Below are 19,449 nucleotides of genomic sequence, written 5' to 3' on the forward strand. Positions count from 1 at the left end.
AGTGGGACTGAGGTCATGGGGAGATTTGACCAGTGCAGACAGCAATGCATCCTTAGAGATCCCTGGCTTGACCATTTTACTCTCATGGGGGGTTTTTGTGGCTTGTCCAGCTCATGTTTAAAGTCAGAGAAGTGGATGACTTTAATGTGTGTGTAGGTATACCTAGGTGGCCCTGGGCAGCGTAACTAGAGATGGAGTCACCACAGCCACATGGGATGGATGGAAAAATTCAACCTGGTGGGTTTCTCACTGCAAAATCATATGGCATGGCATGGGATGGAATGGAATGGAATGGAATGGAATGGAATGGAATGGAATGGAATGGAATGGAATGGACCAGGTTGGAAGAGACCTTCGAGATCATCAAGTCCAACCTATCACCCAACACCATCTAATCAACTAAACCATGGCACCAAGCACCCCATCCAGTCTCTTCCTAAACACCTCCAGGCATGGTGACTCCACCACCTCCCTGGGCAGCTCATTCCAATGGCCTTTGACACAACATGAATGGACATGCAATGGACTCATCCCAGCAACACTCTGCACCTGTGGAGGTAGCACACTGCTTGGCTGGGACTCTCCTTGGATCCCTCAGGGCTCCATGAAGGCTTGGGGTATGAGCTGGTTAAACCTTATCCCTGCAGTGTGAGAGAGACTTGCAGAGAGGTGACCTCCATGCAGATGCTTCTTCAGTTGGTTGATGAAGCCCTGCAGGAGACTGAGCTCCCACACTGCCTATGCAGCTTGTACCAGCTCTCAGCCAACCTTGCTCTTAGGAAGCTTTCCCTGAGCATCTAACCCAAGGCCTCTTGGCTGCAGCTTAAGCCTATTACAGCTTGTCCAGCCCCTGACCAATTGATCACTGTCATTTCTGTAACTGCCTTTTCCATGCTGGATGAATGTTACAAATTCTCCTGCCTGCAGCTGGCTCTGTCCTGGAGCACAAACCCAGCTTCTTCAGTCCCTCTTCCCAGGGCTTGTTTTCCAAAGTCTCTGAACTCCCTCAACTTGTCTGAATCCCTCTTAAACTTGTGATGCCCAAGCATGAAGATGTACATCTTCACCTGATGTCTCCCCAGCACTAAAAGAGAGCCAAATAAATTACCTCTCTGCCTTCTATCTGAAACTATTGATACATCTGTGGGTGAGATGTGTCTTTTCTTTCCCTTCCCAAAGCATCAGGTTGTTGTCTGCTGCTGAGTTTGAGGGCTACTCAGGTCTTGACCACTCTCCTGCTGGCTTACCAGTTCTTCCCCATCTTAGATCTGTGCTTTTGCTATCTCCTACCTAAGTGAAACACTTTGCACTTTATTGGATTTCAGTGGATCGATTCCAAGCCATTTCTCCAATTTATCAAGATCATTTTGCTCTGAGGAATCCTGCAGCAGTTTGTCTTGCAACTGCTCAGCTGACAACAGGTCTTTAGTCCTCAGAGCTGTCAAGCCAGGACTTTGCATTAGTCCTTAAAATGGTCAGAAAGAACCATGTGGGAGGTGTGAGGCCAGTGAAGGATGGAGGATGTCTGGCTGGCTCACACAGTTATGGCCCCATGTGGCCATCACAGACATGCAAGGTGCAGAAACAACAGGAGGAGATGGGATGAGCATGATGGAAATGCTAATGGCTCCCTGGGAATGAGAGAAGAGAGATCTGGTGAGATGCTGCAGCCCCAGGAACAGCCCTGGAACCAGAAACGATGGAAGGAAGATGAGCACTGGGATTTAGTGCTCCCTCTTTCTTTTTAGGTCAATGTATGATGAGCTCTCCTGTTCCCACCTGGGAGCTCACCAGCAGACCAGGAGGAGCCCTGCAGCATCAGGCATTAATGTCACCATTTGGGGTGGATGTAGACAGAAGTTCACCCTGGAGTGCACAAACCAGGTCATATGGCTGTACTGTTGTTACTGTAATTATTGTTGCCTAGAGATTGAAGTGCTCCACTTAGGCAGGGAAAGATGCTTGGGAAGCCACTGCTTGTCCCAGGGTGGAAGAAGCAGCTTCTAACCCTTCTTGGGCACACTGAAGAAGCACAAAGCTTTGGAGGTGCATTATGGACCTATGGCAGCATCCCGCCTTTCCTGCATGCTGTCTTTCCTCTCCTTCTCCCATCAAATGCCCACAGCACCTTCACCTGCCTCCTCCTCCTGCACCTAGTGCTTACTGAAGGTCAGTCAACAATTACCCAGGTGCTAGGAAGAATTTGATAGAAAACTTTGCAAAAAAAGCACTTCCTGCAGAGCTGCCTCCTGCTAAGTCCTCATTCTTCCACGGAGGGCAGGCACAAGGGCTGAGCTGCAGGCAAAAGGGCTGAGCTGCAGGCACAAGGGCTGAGCTGCAGGCAAAAGGGCTGAGCTGCAGGCAAAAGGGCCGAGCTGCAGGCAAAAGGGCCGAGCTGCAGGCAAAAGGGCTGAGCTGCAGGCACAAGGGCCGAGCTGCAGGCACAAGGGCTGAGCTGCAGGCACAAGGGCTGAGCTGCAGGCAAAAGGGCTGAGCTGCAGGCACAAGGGCTGAGCTGCAGGCAAAAGGGCTGAGCTGCAGGCACAAGGGCCGAGCTGCAGGCACAAGGGCTGAGCTGCAGGCAAAAGGGCTGAGCTGCAGGCACAAGGGCTGAGCTGCAGGCACAAGGGCCGAGCTGCAGGCACAAGGGCTGAGCTGCAGGCAAAAGGGCTGAGCTGCAGGCACAAGGGCTGAGCTGCAGGCACAAGGGCTGAGCTGCAGGCAAAAGGGCTGAGCTGCAGGCACAAGGGCTGAGCTGCAGGCACAAGGGCCGAGCTGCAGGCACAAGGGCTGAGCTGCAGGCAAAAGGGCTGAGCTGCAGGCAAAAGGGCTGAGCTGCAGGCACAAGGGCTGAGCTGCAGGCAAAAGGGCTGAGCTTCAGCCACAGGCACAGCAGGAGGGCTGGGGAAAAGCATCAGGAGAGAGATGCAAACAAACCTGGGGAGGGGGCAAAACAGAGGTGTGATGGAGGGGCCAAACCAGCTTGGGACACAGCAGTGTAAATAGTTTCTTTGGGAAAAGGCTGGCAAGTCTCAACTGGAAAAGGGGCAGCAGAGAGGAGATGGGGGAGTTCCTCCAGGTGTAGAGACCATGGGGAGAGAACAGAGAAGAGGAACAAGGTTTGGGTGAAACCCAGCAGTAACTGGAGCTCACCCTGGCCCTTGACATGGTAATGATGCAGACACAGACGTGTGATAAGCCCTGCTCTGCACAGACTTGAAAAATCTAAGTAGCTTATGAATAAGTCATAATCCCTTATTCCCAGTGCCGTAATCTATATTTAATTACAAAAATAACTAAATGGTGGCAGTAGAAGGGGCTGTGTGGGAAACTGGAGACAAACAATGTCAGATGTGCTGCAGTAAAAAGGGGAACAAATGGCAGCCTCAGCATGGCAGAGGCAGCAGAGCCACGGCCTCCAGCTTGGCCACAAAGCCAAAGCAACCTGGCCCTCAGACCTGTCTACAGCCAAGTCTGCCACAAGCACCTTCTTGGGTCAACAGGTGAGCTGCAGGCTGGCCAGCAGGGACTGGGTCATTCATGTTGGTCTTTCAAGGGTTTTCCCCCTTGTTCAATGCTGGTGGTGATGCTGGACTGTGCATGGAAAACAATGCAGCAATGTGCTGAGGCAGCCCCTGCTCTATGTGGGGGAATTCAACAGCACCCATAGCAGCACCTTCAGAGCTGCTACAACAAGCTGTTTGGTGCCTGCATCTTACAAAGCTTCTGTGCTAGAGCATCCTTAGCCAGGATGCTCCAAATGTCTTGCATTGGCAAATGAAAGCAAGCCCTGCTAGCAGTCAGGGCTGGCCTGCCAGAGTACTCCAGGCTGTGAGACTGGATAGAGCCATGCCAGACCCAAGCTAAGCCAATGCCCAAAGCATGTAGAGATGTTCATATTGCTTATCCAAGAGCTTGCCAGCCCAGGCCAGAACATGCAGCAATCCTCTGCTGGATCCCTTAATGCACCCCTGGGACCACCATCCTTCTCACCATCCCCTCAGCACCCATGGGCATTAGCTACTTTTCAGAGGTCTTTGCCAACCTGGAGCCAGTGCCAGGCCCAAGACTTGAGTTTGGCTTCCCTCCTGGTCTCCGTGCTGAGAACACTGTGGACAGTGCTGATGTCAGCTTTGATCAGCCTCCACTTTGGACAAGAGAGGAAAAGATCAACAGTGCTATGGCTGTAGACACTCCAAGTACTCTGCACCTGTGGCCAGAGCCCTTCCACCACCACCAAAAGCACTTCCCAGCTGCAGCCGCAGACCGTCCCCGCCTGGCGTCTGCCGCTAGCTCCTCACAGCATCACTGCAGCCTTCCTTCACCAGCTAGGTTTTGCTTATCATTTCCCTCCTGGAGTCTGCAGGTGACAGATAGCCCTCTGCTTCTTTGGATTGTCAGTAGTGGAACTGAGAGAGCATTTTAAAGGCTGAGTTAAAGAAAACAAAACCTCTCAGTCCACACATCACACGTTATGAATAGACTGTCTGGGCTTTAAATTGAAACCCAACAACAATCACTGCTAAGGGCCTGCCTGAACAAAAGCACTGGGACAGATTCATTTTTACCCAAAGAACACCAATCTTTTCTCAAGCTACTCTGGAGCTCCTGGAGCTGCCAACATCCTGCTGCTGCCCCTCCGTGCTGTCCCGGGGAGCCGCGGGAGGCCCAGAGCTGCAGCAGGCACAGGGACAGTTGTGTGAGCAGTGCCAAGCAAGGGCAATCCTTCAGCTAGGCCAGGCTGTTGAGAGAGTTACCATCAGTTTTCAGCTGCACTCTTTTTCTCTGCCTGCTGCTGCAAGGAAGGGTGATGGGAGGTCTAGAGAAACCACTGGGTTAGCCTGGGTGGAGCTGAGGAGCGGGGATGGGACAGGCTGTGTTGCAAGGGGCACAGCCAGGCAGGTGAGCTTGTCTTTCAACTCCTGTTAAGCAGCAGAGAGAAAGACAATTTCCAGAGAGGACTTAATATGCACAGAGCCTCTGAGCACACATTAGGCACCGTCCACTGTGAAGGTACTGTGCTGAGAGTTATGGTCCACAGCAGCTTGGTAAGGAAATGTGTGAGCTGCAAGGGCTGCTTGGATTTGGAGACAAGGAGATAGCTTAGATAATTCTGTCTCATGGTCCCATCAGAGCTGTCACACTGCCAATAGCAAGGTCCAGAGAGAGGCAATGAATGTGCTGAGGAGCTTGCAAAGCCTGGAAGTAGAGGGATGGGCTCCCCAAAACTGCCTGCCCTCCAATCTTTGACCAGAACAAGTGACAAGAGCAGGGAGATGGGTCTGCAGGAATTGCCATGGGGAGCAGGGTGCACCTCAGTGGGATTAAGAACATCACCACCAGGCATCAGAGCTGGAAGAGAACAAGCCAAGCACAGGAAGGGAGTAACCATCACTCCTGCAGGGTGCTGCCCCTAAGGCAGATTGCACTGAGTGGTGTGCTGAGGTTTGTATCAAGCAGGAACATCATCCTAGGCATCACAAGGAGTCTGAGGGCTGTCCAGAGGGTGCAGAGCATGCTGAGTGTTCATGCAGCACAGACATGAGAAAGGAAAATGAAAGCAGCCCCACAGCAAGGCCTTGAGATCTTTCTCTCCTCTCTTCCCAGGCTGTGATGAGATCACCAGGAGTCAAGTGCTGGCTGCTAAATCTAGTCTGGCACATACTATGGGAACAGCATGGCACCACAGAAGTCAGCAACATGCTGCAAAGGTGGGCACCAATCCAGAGCCAGGAACATGTCTTGGGCAGGTGGGAGACTGGAGCTGGTGGAGCTAACACTGTTTTATCTTGGTTTTGGTCCCTGAAGCAGAGGGCTGGACAGCACTGCCCATTACTGATCTGGAGCCAGCATCTGAATGGCTGCAGAGGAAACTCACCCTCACTGGATCCCTGCCTGGGCACTGTTTCAGGCATGGCTGCCAACAGGCTCCTGCAGTTGGCCTGTCCTGTGTTATGATCAGAACAAGTGACATGGGACTGACAGTGTCCCTCAGCCCTGGCCACACCTGAGCACAGTGCTGGAGCAGCCATGCCCTGGAGATGGGGCTAAGAGGCTCTTCTCTCTGCCAAAGTCTGAGTGTGGCCACTGGGGAGGAAGCATGGACTTGTAAGTTTGCCCTACCCAGTGATGCTGACTGCCTTGTGGTGGAAGTTGTCTTTCTGAGTGCAGCATGCAGGTTCAAGTGCTAGGGAGAGATGAGAAAGGTGCAATCTTGGAGGTGGAGGAGACAGGAAAGGAACCAAAACAATTTACTAATGAATGTATTATGTAGACATGTCATGCCTCTTGCCTGCTGGCATGGGTTAATATCCATAAATCAAAGAGCAAAGGACTGTTTTTAATGCTCGAGATAGAGGCTGGTCCTCAGAAAATTGCTAAGGGGGCATTAATGAGGACAGACATCTGGCAATGGCTCCAGGTGCACTGGCTGCAGGCACAGGAAATTCTGCAGAACCCTTGTCAGCTAAAATTTATTCCTGTGCCATGGGCACGTGGTCCATGAGGAAAACAGTGTGGGAACCACGGGATCCCATGTGGAAGCATTGGTCAAACTCAGGAGAAGGTAAATGGTCCCTTGGTTCTCTGCCCCACAGGGCAGCTCCTTGCCTTCCTTTCTCCAGGCTTGGGCATGCACACCAGGAAAGCTGGCCCCATCTTTGGACTTTGCTTAGTAAGAAGATCCACATAGACTAGCTAGTAGGACAGTCTCAGTCTGTGAAGGCCAGGAACCAAAAACTAAGGTGGAGCATAGTATTACATCCATCCTGCCTCTGCTGTCCATGCAGCCACTAGAGGCAGGAGTCAGGGAGAGTGTTATCTCATCACAGTATCACAGTATCACAGTATCACTTAGGTTGGAAAGGACCTCGAGGATCATCGAGTCCAACCTGACACCGCAGACCCCATGACTAGACCATGGCACCAAGTGCCACGTCCAATCTCCCCTTAAACGCCTCCAGGGTCGATGACTCAACCACCTCCCTGGGCAACCCATTCCAATGCCGAATGACTTGCTCGGTGAAGAACTTCCTCCTCACCTCGAGTCTGAACCTCCCCTGGCGCAGCTTGAGACTGTGTCCCCTAAAAAATTTATGGCCATCATAGGATGCTAGGGGTTGGACCTTCAAAGATCATTGATTCCACCACCCCCTGCCAAAGAAGAACTACAGAATCCAGCACAGGTCACATAAGAACACATCCAGATGGGTCTGGAAAATCTCCAGAGAAGGAGACTCCACAGCCTCTGTGGGCAGCCTGTTCCAGTGCTGTGACTCTCAGAGTAAAGAAGTTCCTCCTCAAGTTGAGGTGGAACTTCCTGTGCTGTAGTTTATATCCACTGCCCCTTGTCCTATCACAGGGTACAACTGAGCAGAGCCTGTCCCCTCCCTCTTGACCCCCAGCCCTTAGCTATTTATAAATATGTATTAAATCCCCTCTCAGTCTTCTCCAGACTAACAGATACTGCCATGACCCAGAGGATGGGAACAGCATCTCTTCCTGCTCTTGAAACAAGCACTGGGTCAGCCAGAGATAAGGACAGACTCTTGGTAGTAGAAGGAGCCCTCCAAATGTGAAAGGAGCTCTGACATTACATGGAAGGGAAGGAGGGCAGAGGCTCAAAGCATGGAGCATCTTTCTATGGCATTTCCAGAGCCCATCCTGAGGGTGGCTGGTGGGCAGGAGGCAAGTGCCCCATGGACCAAGCACAGTCCCCAGGGCCTGCCCTGCTGGGAATGTTTCCCTTTCAGCAGCACAACTCCCCTGCCAGGATTGCAGAGGGACATTAAACTCAGTGGAGATGGGCACAGTGTGACTTTTCACATCCCCAGGAGGGCAGTGCATGGAGGGGGCTGCTGCTAGGAAAGGGAGGTCACTTCTGCTGTTGGTATTTCTTTTTCCTAAGGAGAGGGTATCGAGGGCAGGGTTTCATTAATCACATTTCCTGTGCATTTTAAAAACCTTGAAATCTTCACTTTTTAAAGAACAGCACCCCAGCCTCCTCCTCTCCCTCCCACTCCATAATCTGGCAGTGGTGGCCTCTCGTGCCTGCTCTTCCTCTTCCCTTCCTGGGACCACCTCCATCCATCCAGTCTCACTGACCCACTTTAGCTGTCAGACAGAGCCCAGCAGCTCAGCTGGGGGAAGAGGCTGGATCCACAGAATAAATTTGCAGAGCCAGTGAGCCAGCCAGAGAGGAGTGAGCAGAAACAGTCTCTTCATGAGAGACACCCACACCCCCGTGCATGGTGAGAGGCGAGAATCCTGCCAGGAAGATGACTGGGAGCAAAGGCTGCTAAGAAAGCATATGTTCATGGTATGAATGGATTAGAGGGGAAAAGGAAAACAAGGCAGGGAGGGAGGGAAGGGCAAGGCAGAGAGGGGCATAGGGAAGGAAACCCATCAGCCAGACAAGGAAATGAACCTCACTATGGCACAGCTACTCTTTTGCAGCTTACTGAAAGGAAAACCTGAGATCTGGGAGAAAGATAGGTCTTAGCAGGGGGGGAACATGCTACCAGGAGGGTGACAATGGATGAGGGTAGGCCAGAAAAATGGAGCAGGGAAGTTGCTGGCTTGGAGATGGGAAGGGGAGGGCTTGGAGAATCTTGAGGGCTGCAGGGACTGAGCTATGCAGAGGGAAAGGAGGGCTGAAGGAGGCTGGGCATTTGGAGATGCCTCAGCATTTCACAGCTTGTTTGAAGTGAACAGCCAGCTCCTTAAGAGTTTCACCTCTCATCTGATGGAGCAGCCCCAGGTCCTGACAGCAGAGCAGAAGTAGCTGCCATCCCAGGGTCTCAGTGGAGGGATGCAAGCCCCAAGAATGAGATCTGGAGGGTTGCTACAAGAAAACCCATGTGATGACGTGAGAAAGCCATGCTGGGGCCGAGACCACAGGCAGACAGGCTTAGCCCTCAGAGAGAAGGGAATTGCTGTCTGTCTGCGTCTCTCTCTGTTTTCCCTGACTTTATTGTGTTTTGTTTAATTGAATCTCACACACACATGCACACAAAGCCCCAACTCGTGGTGTAAAAAGTCCATAAGGAAAGAAGCAGCAAATTAAAGTTCCAGGAGGAGCGATGCTGAGCAAACACATCACACTCGGCACGAGCCACAGGCAGCAGGGAGGGAAGCAGCAGAAGGAAAGGGGGAAAGAGGAGGAAGCTGCAGAGAAGGAAGAGGGAGCTGGAAGAGAGTTTTCAAAGGGACAATGGAGCTGAAATGAAGCAGAACAAGGGAAGGAGGAAATCAACAAGGGAAGGAGGAAATCCCAAGAGAAGGAAGGGGGCAGCACTACTGATGCTGAGGTTACCTACAATGTCCCTGTGCCCAGACTCTCTCTGATCCCTGTGCTGAGCAGTTTGGAGCACAAGAAGGCTTGGGAGATGGCTGGGTGAAGGGCCAGGGCTCAAAGTCTCAGAGGTCCAGAGCTCTTCTGCCCAAACATAAACAAAACACCCTTCTGAACACACTGGCCTGTTCTACCTAGGCCCCTATCATGACCTGCTCAGCCTCTCCTGGCATGGCAGTCATACCCCTCTCCCAGCTCTCAGCTCCACTAAGACTGCTTGCTCCCCTTCCTCTTGTGATGGCTGCTGTACCTGCAACTCCATGCAAGGTGCTTATGCTCAGGGAAATATTGGATACTGAGGAAGGCTGGGCAGGTGAGGTGAGACCATGATGGGCTGGGGGATGTGCTGGGGGATGTGCTCTAGCATTCCCCAGGCTCCTCATCCCCAAGGAGCAGCATGCCAGTGAAGCCATCAGCCCTTAAGCCCAGCCAGAACCCGCAGTCCACCAATCTCCTCCACCATGGCCACAGAGAGCAGGGACACCAAAAGGGAAGGAGCATGTCTAGGACAGAGGCTTAACTGTTCAGAAAGGCAGCTACCCAGTCTCTCCTCACTTCCCAGCTCACCCTGTTCACAAGATGCTGGGAGGTAGCACAATGCTGATCAGCCTCTCCACGAGATGAGGTGCTCTTCAGTGCTAGAGAGCTGCGAGGTTAAAGGACATGAGCATCCTGCCCAGGCTTGCTGTGACACGTGCTCAGTCACATCCAGCTATGAAGCCACTCTGGAAACCAAAACATTTATTCAAAGGAGCAGCAGCACTGCACACACATCTGCCTGTGTGAAGGAGAACTTCAAAAGGGCTGACAGTCACGGAGCCCAGCAGTAACCTTTGGCTAATTAGCTGTTTTGATTTCCTTGCCATTTATTTTTGCACTTCTTGGGCTCTGAAATGCATCCACTCTAATGTCAGAAAGGCCATTGTAAATATAAAGCTTCCTAGCAATGACTATATCCACCCCACTGGGCTTTTGGGATGGCTTGGCTTGGGACAGGAAGGCTAACCATGCTTTTCTGAGGGTTTTGTCTTGTATGGGACTTATTGAGACTGTGCTGTTGGAAGGACAAGGATGCCTGCAGGATGTAAAGCCATGAGCCAGGTGAGGAAGGGGAGGTGAGGTCAAGGAAAGCTGGCAACTAGACAAGTGGGGGCAATGCTGAACCTGCAGAGAGGAGCAGGTGAGAACTCATTCTAAGCACTAATGAAATGGTCAGATGGAGCTGCTGTCCAGAGAACCTTCCTGATCCTGGGCAGAGGATAAGGGAACCAGGAAAGATTCTGCTGTTAGATCTCAATAAAGAATGGATTTGAAAGCCCCAAGCCCCACAGGAGTGGAATATAACTGCTTAATGAAGCAGGTCAATCTGCTTCCCAGCCCACCTGTGGCTGAAAGAAGTCTGTGATTCATGTATCACTGCACAGGGCCACAATCTCCTTGTGACCCCTGGCAGAAGGTAAGGACTACCACTAGCTGGGACCTGGCCTCCCAGGGCTCCTCTAGCAAAGCTTACCCCTCAGCTGCTGGAGGAGCTCACAGCCCTTCCACGTCCAGCAGCTTCTGCACTCTGCAAAGCAGAGCAGTTTTCCATGTCAGTGCTGCCAACCTCCATCTGGACAGGGTGCTGGGGTTAAGCTGAGGGGTGATCACAGCCTGGGCTGTTCCTGCCTCTCTCCATAGGGGCATGCAGCCCACACTGCTGGGCAGCTTGCAGAGCACCTGCCTCCCATCACCTCCCACAGGCTCCAGACCCAGCACTGGGCAGAGGCGTGAGAGCAGGCTGAGCCACACCATCAAAGCAAAGGGTAAAAAGCAGCTTCATTATCTCCACGCTGTGATCTCCAGCACAAGCCACTCAATATGCTGCTCCCTCGGGACCGTGCACATACAAGATCAGTGGAAGGAAACCAGGGAAGAGACCGTAGCATTAATGATCAGAAATGAAGAAACACTCCCCTGCCCCCAGATCAGTGCTGCTCTGGTGGGTAGACCTCTAAGTACCTGCAGATGGGTGGCAGGCACCCAGCACTTCAAACAGCCTTCCCTCCTTGGCTGCTGCTCTGCCTGCCTGGCTGCCTCTCAGCGCTCAGGACTGCCACGGGTACCAGGCGAGGAACTCGGTGCCAATTAAAATCCAGGCTGATGTATCCTTTGAACTGCAGAGAAACAAAGCCTGTGAATTCAACCTTTGCCTTTTATTCCCTTTGCCAGATGATGTCAGGAGCTGAAGAGACAAACCAGTGCAGAGTGCAATTGCTGTCGAGAGCTGCTGGCTCTTTCGGCTGCTGCTTGAACTCGGCCAGCGGAGGCTGGGCTGGAGTCAGTAGCCCCATTGCTTAGCTCCAGATCTTTAATTTTAAGGGTCAAATCATTATGAACTCTCTCAGGGAAGTTAATAGGAAGTTTACTTTTGCCTCAGCTGTGTAAAATCAACAAGAATTCCCATCTGTCTGTAGTGCTATGCTCTCCCATCTCCAATCCCAGGCATCCCTTCTTACAAGTCGAACTTGTGTTGCATTTGCATTTTCATAACCGCTCTTACAATTAACACTTGCACTGCCTGAACGGAACCAAACTGTCTTGGATGACTGCAGTAAGGCAAAGGGCTTGATCTGGGGGCTGACATCAGCCAGCACTCAAATGTGAGTGTCCCCATTTCTTCTGCTAAGGTTCAGGTATCTCAGGACTGAGCTCTCTGCTGGGATGATTCACCTGCATCTTTGTTCAGTGTGCAGCAGGCTGGGCTCTAACTGCACTAGCAAATCTCTCTGGCTAGCACCCAAGTACCTTAAAAGCCCTTTGCAGCTCCCTGCCACAACCACCTGCTTTGAAGAATGAATAACTCCTACCATGAGGGCAGTTTCAAAGCACCTTACTGGCCACGAGTAAGCAGAACAAGGCACTTGGGTGCCTGTAGTCTTGAAACCACATGCAGAATGATGGTGAGCAATAAGCAGAGAAGGTTTCAGTGACAAAGGAGTTATTATGTGGCTCCAAGCAGGCAAGGGGGAACCTGCAACAGTGAGCCCTCACCTCTTTCAGCCTTTTAATTGCCCATCCCCACAACATTTGTGGGAGACACTTGTGTAATAAGTCCTCTGGCATGGCCAGAGCCAGGGCATGATGCAGGGATCCTTTAAAGGAGTTGGTACCATTCAGGAAGGGAAGGTCCTGAGCTCATAGTTCATACATATATATGTGTATATACATTATTTATACCCTCCATATGACAGCTGCTGGCTGTATCTACAGTCTCCACTGATGCCTCTCTGAGTCATGGCTTCATAAAGCTCCTTGAAAGACCTGGAGGATGAGAGACGTGGTAAAATCCCCAACATGAGTATTGCATCAAAGGTACAAGTGATTATCAAAGCACAGAGAGATAACAGCTTCCTCACAACTTTGGGGGAAGGAGTGGAGCTAAGGCTGTTGAACCACCCTCCTGAAGCTTTCCTAGTGCAGGGTCCAAACCCAGGCACACAGCACCTCTGTGCTCGTGGCTTCAGGGCCAGTCCCAGGTGTTCCACTGGAGTGCATTGAGGGTACACTCACACTGCTGGCAGAGGAGCTGGGGAGCTCAGTGTGGAGCTGGTGGGTGGACATGAGTGGGATTTCTCCTGCATGGAGAGCTCTGACAGTCCTCCAAGCATGCCTGGCTGATGCTCAGAAGAAAGCCTCATGAGAGACTCTTTGAAGACACACACACAAACAGTGGGAGATTGCCCCACATGGTCTCATGGATGGGCTGTGGTGAGCTAAGCCTGTGGCACTATCCAGTGTAACATGAGCAGGGGTTGTTGGGACAGTACCACTAACCTGTCCTGCCACTGCATCTCCCCTGACCTGATGATCTTCCTTCTCTCATGACTGCCTGCCTGATTTTCTCCGAAACTTTGCCTGCTTTGAAACTGGTGCCTGAGACATGGGAAGGAACCACGAGCATCCTGAGGGACACAACAGCCCCTTCCAACAGCAGAAGTCTGTTGCAAGAAGGGGCCGCTACAACGACCAATGTGATCAGCGGAATCCAACTTTATTGAGCATCAGACACATCTTATATACAGTTTACTATAATTATGCCTACTTGGTAACATACTATTGGTTACAGATTACATGTCAACCCCACCTCTTGCAGTTTTAACATCCTACTTCAGCAGGCCACACACATCTTGTTTGGGTAAGCCCCCTACTTGTTTTACGACCCTCATGATTACACAACTACAGTGCCCTTGTGACACTTCGTGATAATTCAGCTACATCCATCATGTTCTGTGGCATTCCTTATCTTGGCAGGGCACCAGGCAGTCCTGCAGGTATCCCTTATCTTATCAAAACGCCAGATGATCCTGCAGGCCTCTTTCCTTTGCCCATTGTACCACAGAAGTCCAGCACTGTAAGGTGTACTCACATTTACAGCCACTGCTTCAACTAGCCATTGGGGCTGGACAGGAGGTTTCCCAGCTCTGTGGAATCAGTGCCCACATACAGCCACCACAGAATCACAGCAAGTTAGGGGCTGGAAGGGACCTCGAAAGATCACCTAGTCCAATGCCCCTGCCAGAGCAGGATCACTTATACCAGATCACACAGGAACACATCCAGGCAGGTTTTGGATATCTCCAGAGGGGGAGATTCCACAACCCCGCTGGGGAGCGTGTCCCAGTGTGTTCCATCACTCAGTGTGTACAACCATACCCAGTATCACCAGACTCTAAGGCTAGGGGACTTGTACAGGGTAAAGACTGCCCTATCCTCTCCCTCTCTTGGAAAGGGAACAAGGGCAAGACAATGGGGAGGATCAGCAGAGAGTTGGGGCTGTTCAGTCTGGAGAAGAGAAGGCTCCAAGGAGACCTCATTGTGGCCTTCAAGTGCCTGAAGGGAGCCTACAAGAAAGCTGGGGAGGGACTTTTTAGGGTGTCAGGTAAGGAGAGGACTAGAGGGAATGAAACAAAACTAGAAGTGGGTAGATTCAGATTGGATGTTAGGAAGAAGTTCTTCCCCATGAGGGTGGTGAGACACTGGAACAGGTTGCCCAGGGAGGTAGTAGAAGCCTCATCCCTGGAGGTTTTTAAGGCCAGGCTGGATAGAACAGAACAGAACAGAACAGAACAGAACAGAACAGAACAGAACAGAACAGAATAGAATAGAATAGAATAGAATAGAATAGAATAGAATAGAATAGAATAGAATAGAATAGACCAGGTTGGAAGATACCTTCAAGATCATTGTGTCCAACCCATCATCCAAAACCATCTAATAAACTAAACCACGGCACCAAGCACCCCATCACGTCTCCCCCTAAACACCTTCAGTGATGGTGACTCCACCACCTCCCCGGACAGCCCATTCCAATGGGAAATCACTCTGTCTATGAAGAATTTCTTCCTAACATCCAGCCTAAACCTTCCCTGGTGCAGCCTGAGACTGTGTCCTCTTGTTCTGGCGCTGCTTGCCTGGGAGAAGAGGCCAGCCCCTGCCTGTGATGTGGCTCTGAGCAACCTGATCTGGTGTGGGGTGTCCCTGCCCACTGCAGGGGGGTTGGAACTGGGTGATCCTAATGATCCTCTTCCAATCCTAACGATTCTATGATTCTATGTCTGTCATAGAGGGTTTGCAAGCAGCAAAATCTGCTCCTTCCGACTTCACCTCTGTGCAGACTCAGTAATTCCCCCCACCATGTATTGCATTTTATTCTATGAGTGCAAAACAATTTCCACTGAGGGTAGGGACACTGAAGCACAGAGAAAGAGGAGAATAATATCTTATCTTTCTTTAATCCCGAGCATCCCAAAGGATCCCGGTGCCATTTGCTTTACTTTCTATATGTATGCACAGTTAATTAGCATCACCACAGAACTGCAGGTATCCTCAAGACTTAGTAGAGGGAATATCTTGTAATAGGAGGGTAAGCAAATGGTTTCTGCTGTTTCTATTACAGCCAGCTTTGATTATCCAGGGTAATGGGATAACAGGAACAAAGCAAAAAAACCACATCTATGAACATGAAACTTGTGCAAATTAAGCTAGGGGGAAAAAAAGGGGGATGATAAGAATAATAGAAGGAAGAAAGGTCAGTGATACTGATTAAGGAGCATAGAGATCCCTGTGCTAGCACTGCCCTAAGCTCATAAATGACAGGGCACAATAGTTATGGAGCAAATCTATAGGGTCCGTCACTATGCAGGGGAAGCAAACACAGTAAAGCCAAGCTGCAGCAGAGGGAGGTGAATTGCATTAAAGCTGAGCATCTCAAAGCCTCCATGTGAGGGATTTGTCATTAAAATGAATAAGATTTGGGCACTCAACCCACCTCCTCCCTACACGAGCAGGAAGAAGTCCAATTTAAAGGTCAGCGTCTTAATGGCTTTGGCTGTGTCTATACCAGGATAACGCTCCTCAAACAGAAACCCAGCACCTGCTCACTGAGCCACAGCCACCCTTGGAAGGAGCACATCAGCAACACCCATAGCTGAGGAGGGACAGGTGTGCAGCCAGGTATAGCTTCTCCTTCAAAGCGGGAAGGAAGAGGCTAGGAGGAGAGCTGACTCCAAGCACACCTCCTGGCAAGACAGCCCAAGCTGAGGGAAGGAAACGGCACTTAAGCTCCTCTGTAGTCCCCCACCTCAGCAAAAACTGGATTCTCTCTGCTCTGCCAAGGGGGATTTTCAAATCCTCAGCACCAATATTGTGGAGGCAGCTCTGAGAAATCTCTGGTGGTGGGTGGATAAAAAGGGCACCAGTGGAGATGAGACAGAAAGGAGAGAGGGAAGAATCTTAGAGGAAGACGAACCCTTCTTAATAGGTTCTATTGATTTAACCCAAAGAGGGAACAGTAGGGGGAAATTTATGCCATTTAAATGCAAACCAGCAATAAAAATAATCATTGCAGTCATAATCTCAATCTGTTAGCATTTTCTGTAGGAATGAGCTTAATGGGAAATATTTTCCATGTAAACTATTTGCATTTACTTAGCAGGAATGAGCCTCTTAAATATAACTCAATCACTATCATGGACCTTGGGGGTCTCTTTTTTTTCTGGCATTGTTTTCAGCCCTCAGTTCTTTAAAGCACCTGATGATTTCCCAGGCTCTGTTGACTTGCAGAAGCTGCTGGCCTACCTGGGATCTGGTGGCCATATCCCTATGGCTTTTCCTGTTTCCATACATGTGGATTTCAACAGCGCTTAGAGACCATCTCTCCTCACCCAAACAGTGCTGAGATTTTGTGGCTGGCCAGGGGGGCTGCATGGCTCACTCAAGTCTTGGGGTCTTTGCTTGGGGGAAAAAATGAAAGCAACTTTAGAGCATGTCTCCAGGCTTTTCATCTTCCAGAAGTGAGAACCATGAGATAAACTTTTCCTCTTGTGAAAGAGGAGGGAAATGTGGGGTTTTCCTTTTGCACAGAGCTGCAGGGCTGGCAGGGAAGATGCTGAGCTTGCAGCCTGGGCAGGCTGCCCTTCACCAGTGTGGGAGGGGAAATCAGACACGTTTGCCTGCATCTCAGAAGGAGCTTTTCTGGCCAGTGCCTTGTCCCCAAGATCAGCCTCTGTGGGGACGTGGCACTGCCCACGTGCAGGTGCTCAGGGGAGGTCACCCTCCCTGTAACTCCTACACCATGCACATCTTGTCCACACAGAAAGAAATAAATACCCTCTTCTGCCTGGGGACACCTTTTAATCTTCTTGCTAGATTTTCATACACTAGTCTGAAGTTTCAACTGAGCCAGGCATGATCTCATTTAGCATTCCATCCACAGGGTTCTGCTAAACCAAGGCTGTTATTTTATGCCATGTGATGCTTGGGACTAGGGCTGCTCCTTTTCACGGCACTGGGGGTTTCCCATCACCCTGCAGCAGCTCAAACCCTGTCCCAGGGGGAAAACATCCCATGGTTCTGGTCACTTAGACCAGCATCCTTAGTGCTGGGAAGCTCACAAGCCCCTTGCAGACCTGCTGGTGGCAGGACAATATCAGGCAGCAGGTGCCAGAACAGGAGCTCTCCAGGAGCCTGGCAGCTGCCAGGGTCCTGTGCCAGGGGCTGCATCGACAGAAGCCACTGTAGCTCCTTAAGCAGGTCTGGCCTTGTGTCCACAGCCTGGTGAGCTGATCCAGCCCCTGGTGCACTGCTCGTGGCCAGGTCTCCAAACGCACGTCGGATCTCATGCTGTGTGGGTAATTCAGGCTCTCGAGGGGGTTATTAAAATCCATTCAAAGCTAATGTCAGCCTTTTTGGTCTTAATGTCAGCGGCTGAGAGGCACAGCAGGAGGGAGGGCAGAAGGACTTTGATTTCCCCACTTTAATTTCCAAGCGGGTTGGGCTTGGCGGGCAGCGGTGGCAGACAGGGAGAGGTGGTAGCCAGGAGCATGTGCTGCTGCATCTCGTGCTCCGGATGGGTGGGATTTGCAGTTTAATCCCATCAGCCAAACATTTCGCTCCATGGTTGGCTTGAGAGCACCTACCCCTTGCTGGCCATTTCAGAGGCATGGTAGCTGCCAGGATCCCCGCAGGTGAGTCTGTCCGAGCGCTCAGCTCCAGCACAGCACTGGAAAGGGTCTCATGATGCTGCTCTGCACCAGGCTCCATTTGGTCTGGCAGGTGAGCTTGGGCATCCCAGCCAAGCACTTCCCATTGGATGCATTTGGGGGTTCAAACCTTTTCCCCCAAGTTCAGCCTTGGGTCTGTGCTGCGCCTTCAAACCAGGCGGAGGTGAAAGCAGGGCTGGAATTTGCTACACTGGTCAGGTGAGTCCAAAGCAGCCCCTGGATTTTGCAAAAGGCTGGGTAATTTCAGGATGTGGTCACCATCATGCAGCCTAAGATAAGAGTAATCAGAGCTTCGGCTCATAAGCCGATTCCTTGCGAGACTCAGGAAGGAATTAGCCCTGTGCCACCCGGCAGCATCTGCGCACATGGGTGCATACCTTGTGGGAGGCTGAGCCATGGAGACATGTCTGTCCCCGTGCTTGCCAGAGACAGGGTGAGAAGGACCCTGAGCAGGCAGTGCAGAAGTCCCATGGGCAGAAGGAGGGCATGGAGAGCAGAGAAAACCTGCTCTGAGCATGATCTGCAGAACAGGTACTGCTGTACAGGGAAGGCTGTGCTGGGGCCTCCAAGGTGTCCTTCCCCAGGAGGTCTCTGTCTTGTTTCTCACCCTGGTTTCATCCTGTTTGCAGTGGGGGTTTTCTCCATGCTGGCTAGGGAATGCAGAGCAGTGCCTTGATAGCTCATCCTGGCTGGAAGCTTTTCTTCCTGTCTAAGTACTATGTGTATAACGGTGGCCTCCTTTCATACTATGGAAGTGCATCAGATGCAACCAAACACACTGAAGATGGCTTAAATGATCCAAATGTAACATTTCGTTATGTAGCCTGAAGATTTAATCGAGTTTTTAGGTCAGGAGGCACTGTAACTGTAGTCTGACCTCCTGGATAATTATTTTTACCCAGGGATTACAAGCAAGTCTGATCATAAAGCTGCATCCTTCTGACACACAAACATTAGCCTGGTTCATAAGCAAGAGGAGCAGCTGCTGGAGGCAGATTGATCACAAGTCACCCGAATACCAAAGACCAAAATGCTGACCAGTATCTCTGAAGGGCAGCAGCTCCTGGCTGGCAATATTGCTGGCTGGGTTATTTTGCTCTAGCTTGTCTGGTTCGTGAAAGGAAGGTAACAAACTGGGTCTGAGGGCAAAGCTGGTATTCAAAAGCAACACTGGCGCTGCTGTTTTCACCTAGAGAAGTGCTGCTAGGCAAACCCCAACAGTAGCAGAGGAAAATGAAACTCCAGAGATTGGCCAGATGGGTTAGGATGACAGGACTGACGAGGGCCTGTGCGGTACCAGCAGACCCAAATCCCGTCCCACGTCCCTGCTTCCTGCCCTGGTGCTGGGGTGGCTAGGGGAGAGGGGCCGGGGAGGTGGGAAGGAGCCACATCTCCCTGCAGCAGGCATCTCCTGCCATGTGGCAGGTTACCAAGCAGCTGAGAGCAGGCAACAATTCCTTTTGCCAGTTTTCTAATTTATCTAATGAGCAAGAAAATAAATCAAGCTGACAGTCACCCAGGTGGTTTTGAGCCTGGGATCCTCACAGTCCCCTT

At 51.2% G+C, this 19,449-nt stretch overlaps 1 protein-coding gene across 3 annotated transcripts in view; it reads right to left on the reverse strand.

Moving 5' to 3' along the window:
• ELFN1 (extracellular leucine rich repeat and fibronectin type III domain containing 1) overlaps positions 1 to 19,449 on the reverse strand; it is a 125,557-nt gene that overhangs the window by 35,302 nt on the left and 70,806 nt on the right. The window contains exon 1 of one of the 3 annotated variants that reach the window (XM_068146673.1): positions 16,472 to 16,546. The exons of the other annotated variants lie outside the window; for them this stretch is intronic. The gene's annotated coding sequence lies outside the window, so the exon portion shown is untranslated. Of the gene's footprint in view, positions 1 to 16,471; positions 16,547 to 19,449 lie in introns of those variants that run through there. 3 annotated transcript variants of the gene reach the window in all.

The sequence above is a fragment of the Melanerpes formicivorus genome, unplaced genomic scaffold (genome assembly GCF_026170545.1).
Source record: "Melanerpes formicivorus ecotype bairdi unplaced genomic scaffold, bMelFor1.0.p_v2 SCAF_14, whole genome shotgun sequence".
NCBI classification, from domain to species: Eukaryota; Metazoa; Chordata; class Aves; order Piciformes; family Picidae; genus Melanerpes; species Melanerpes formicivorus.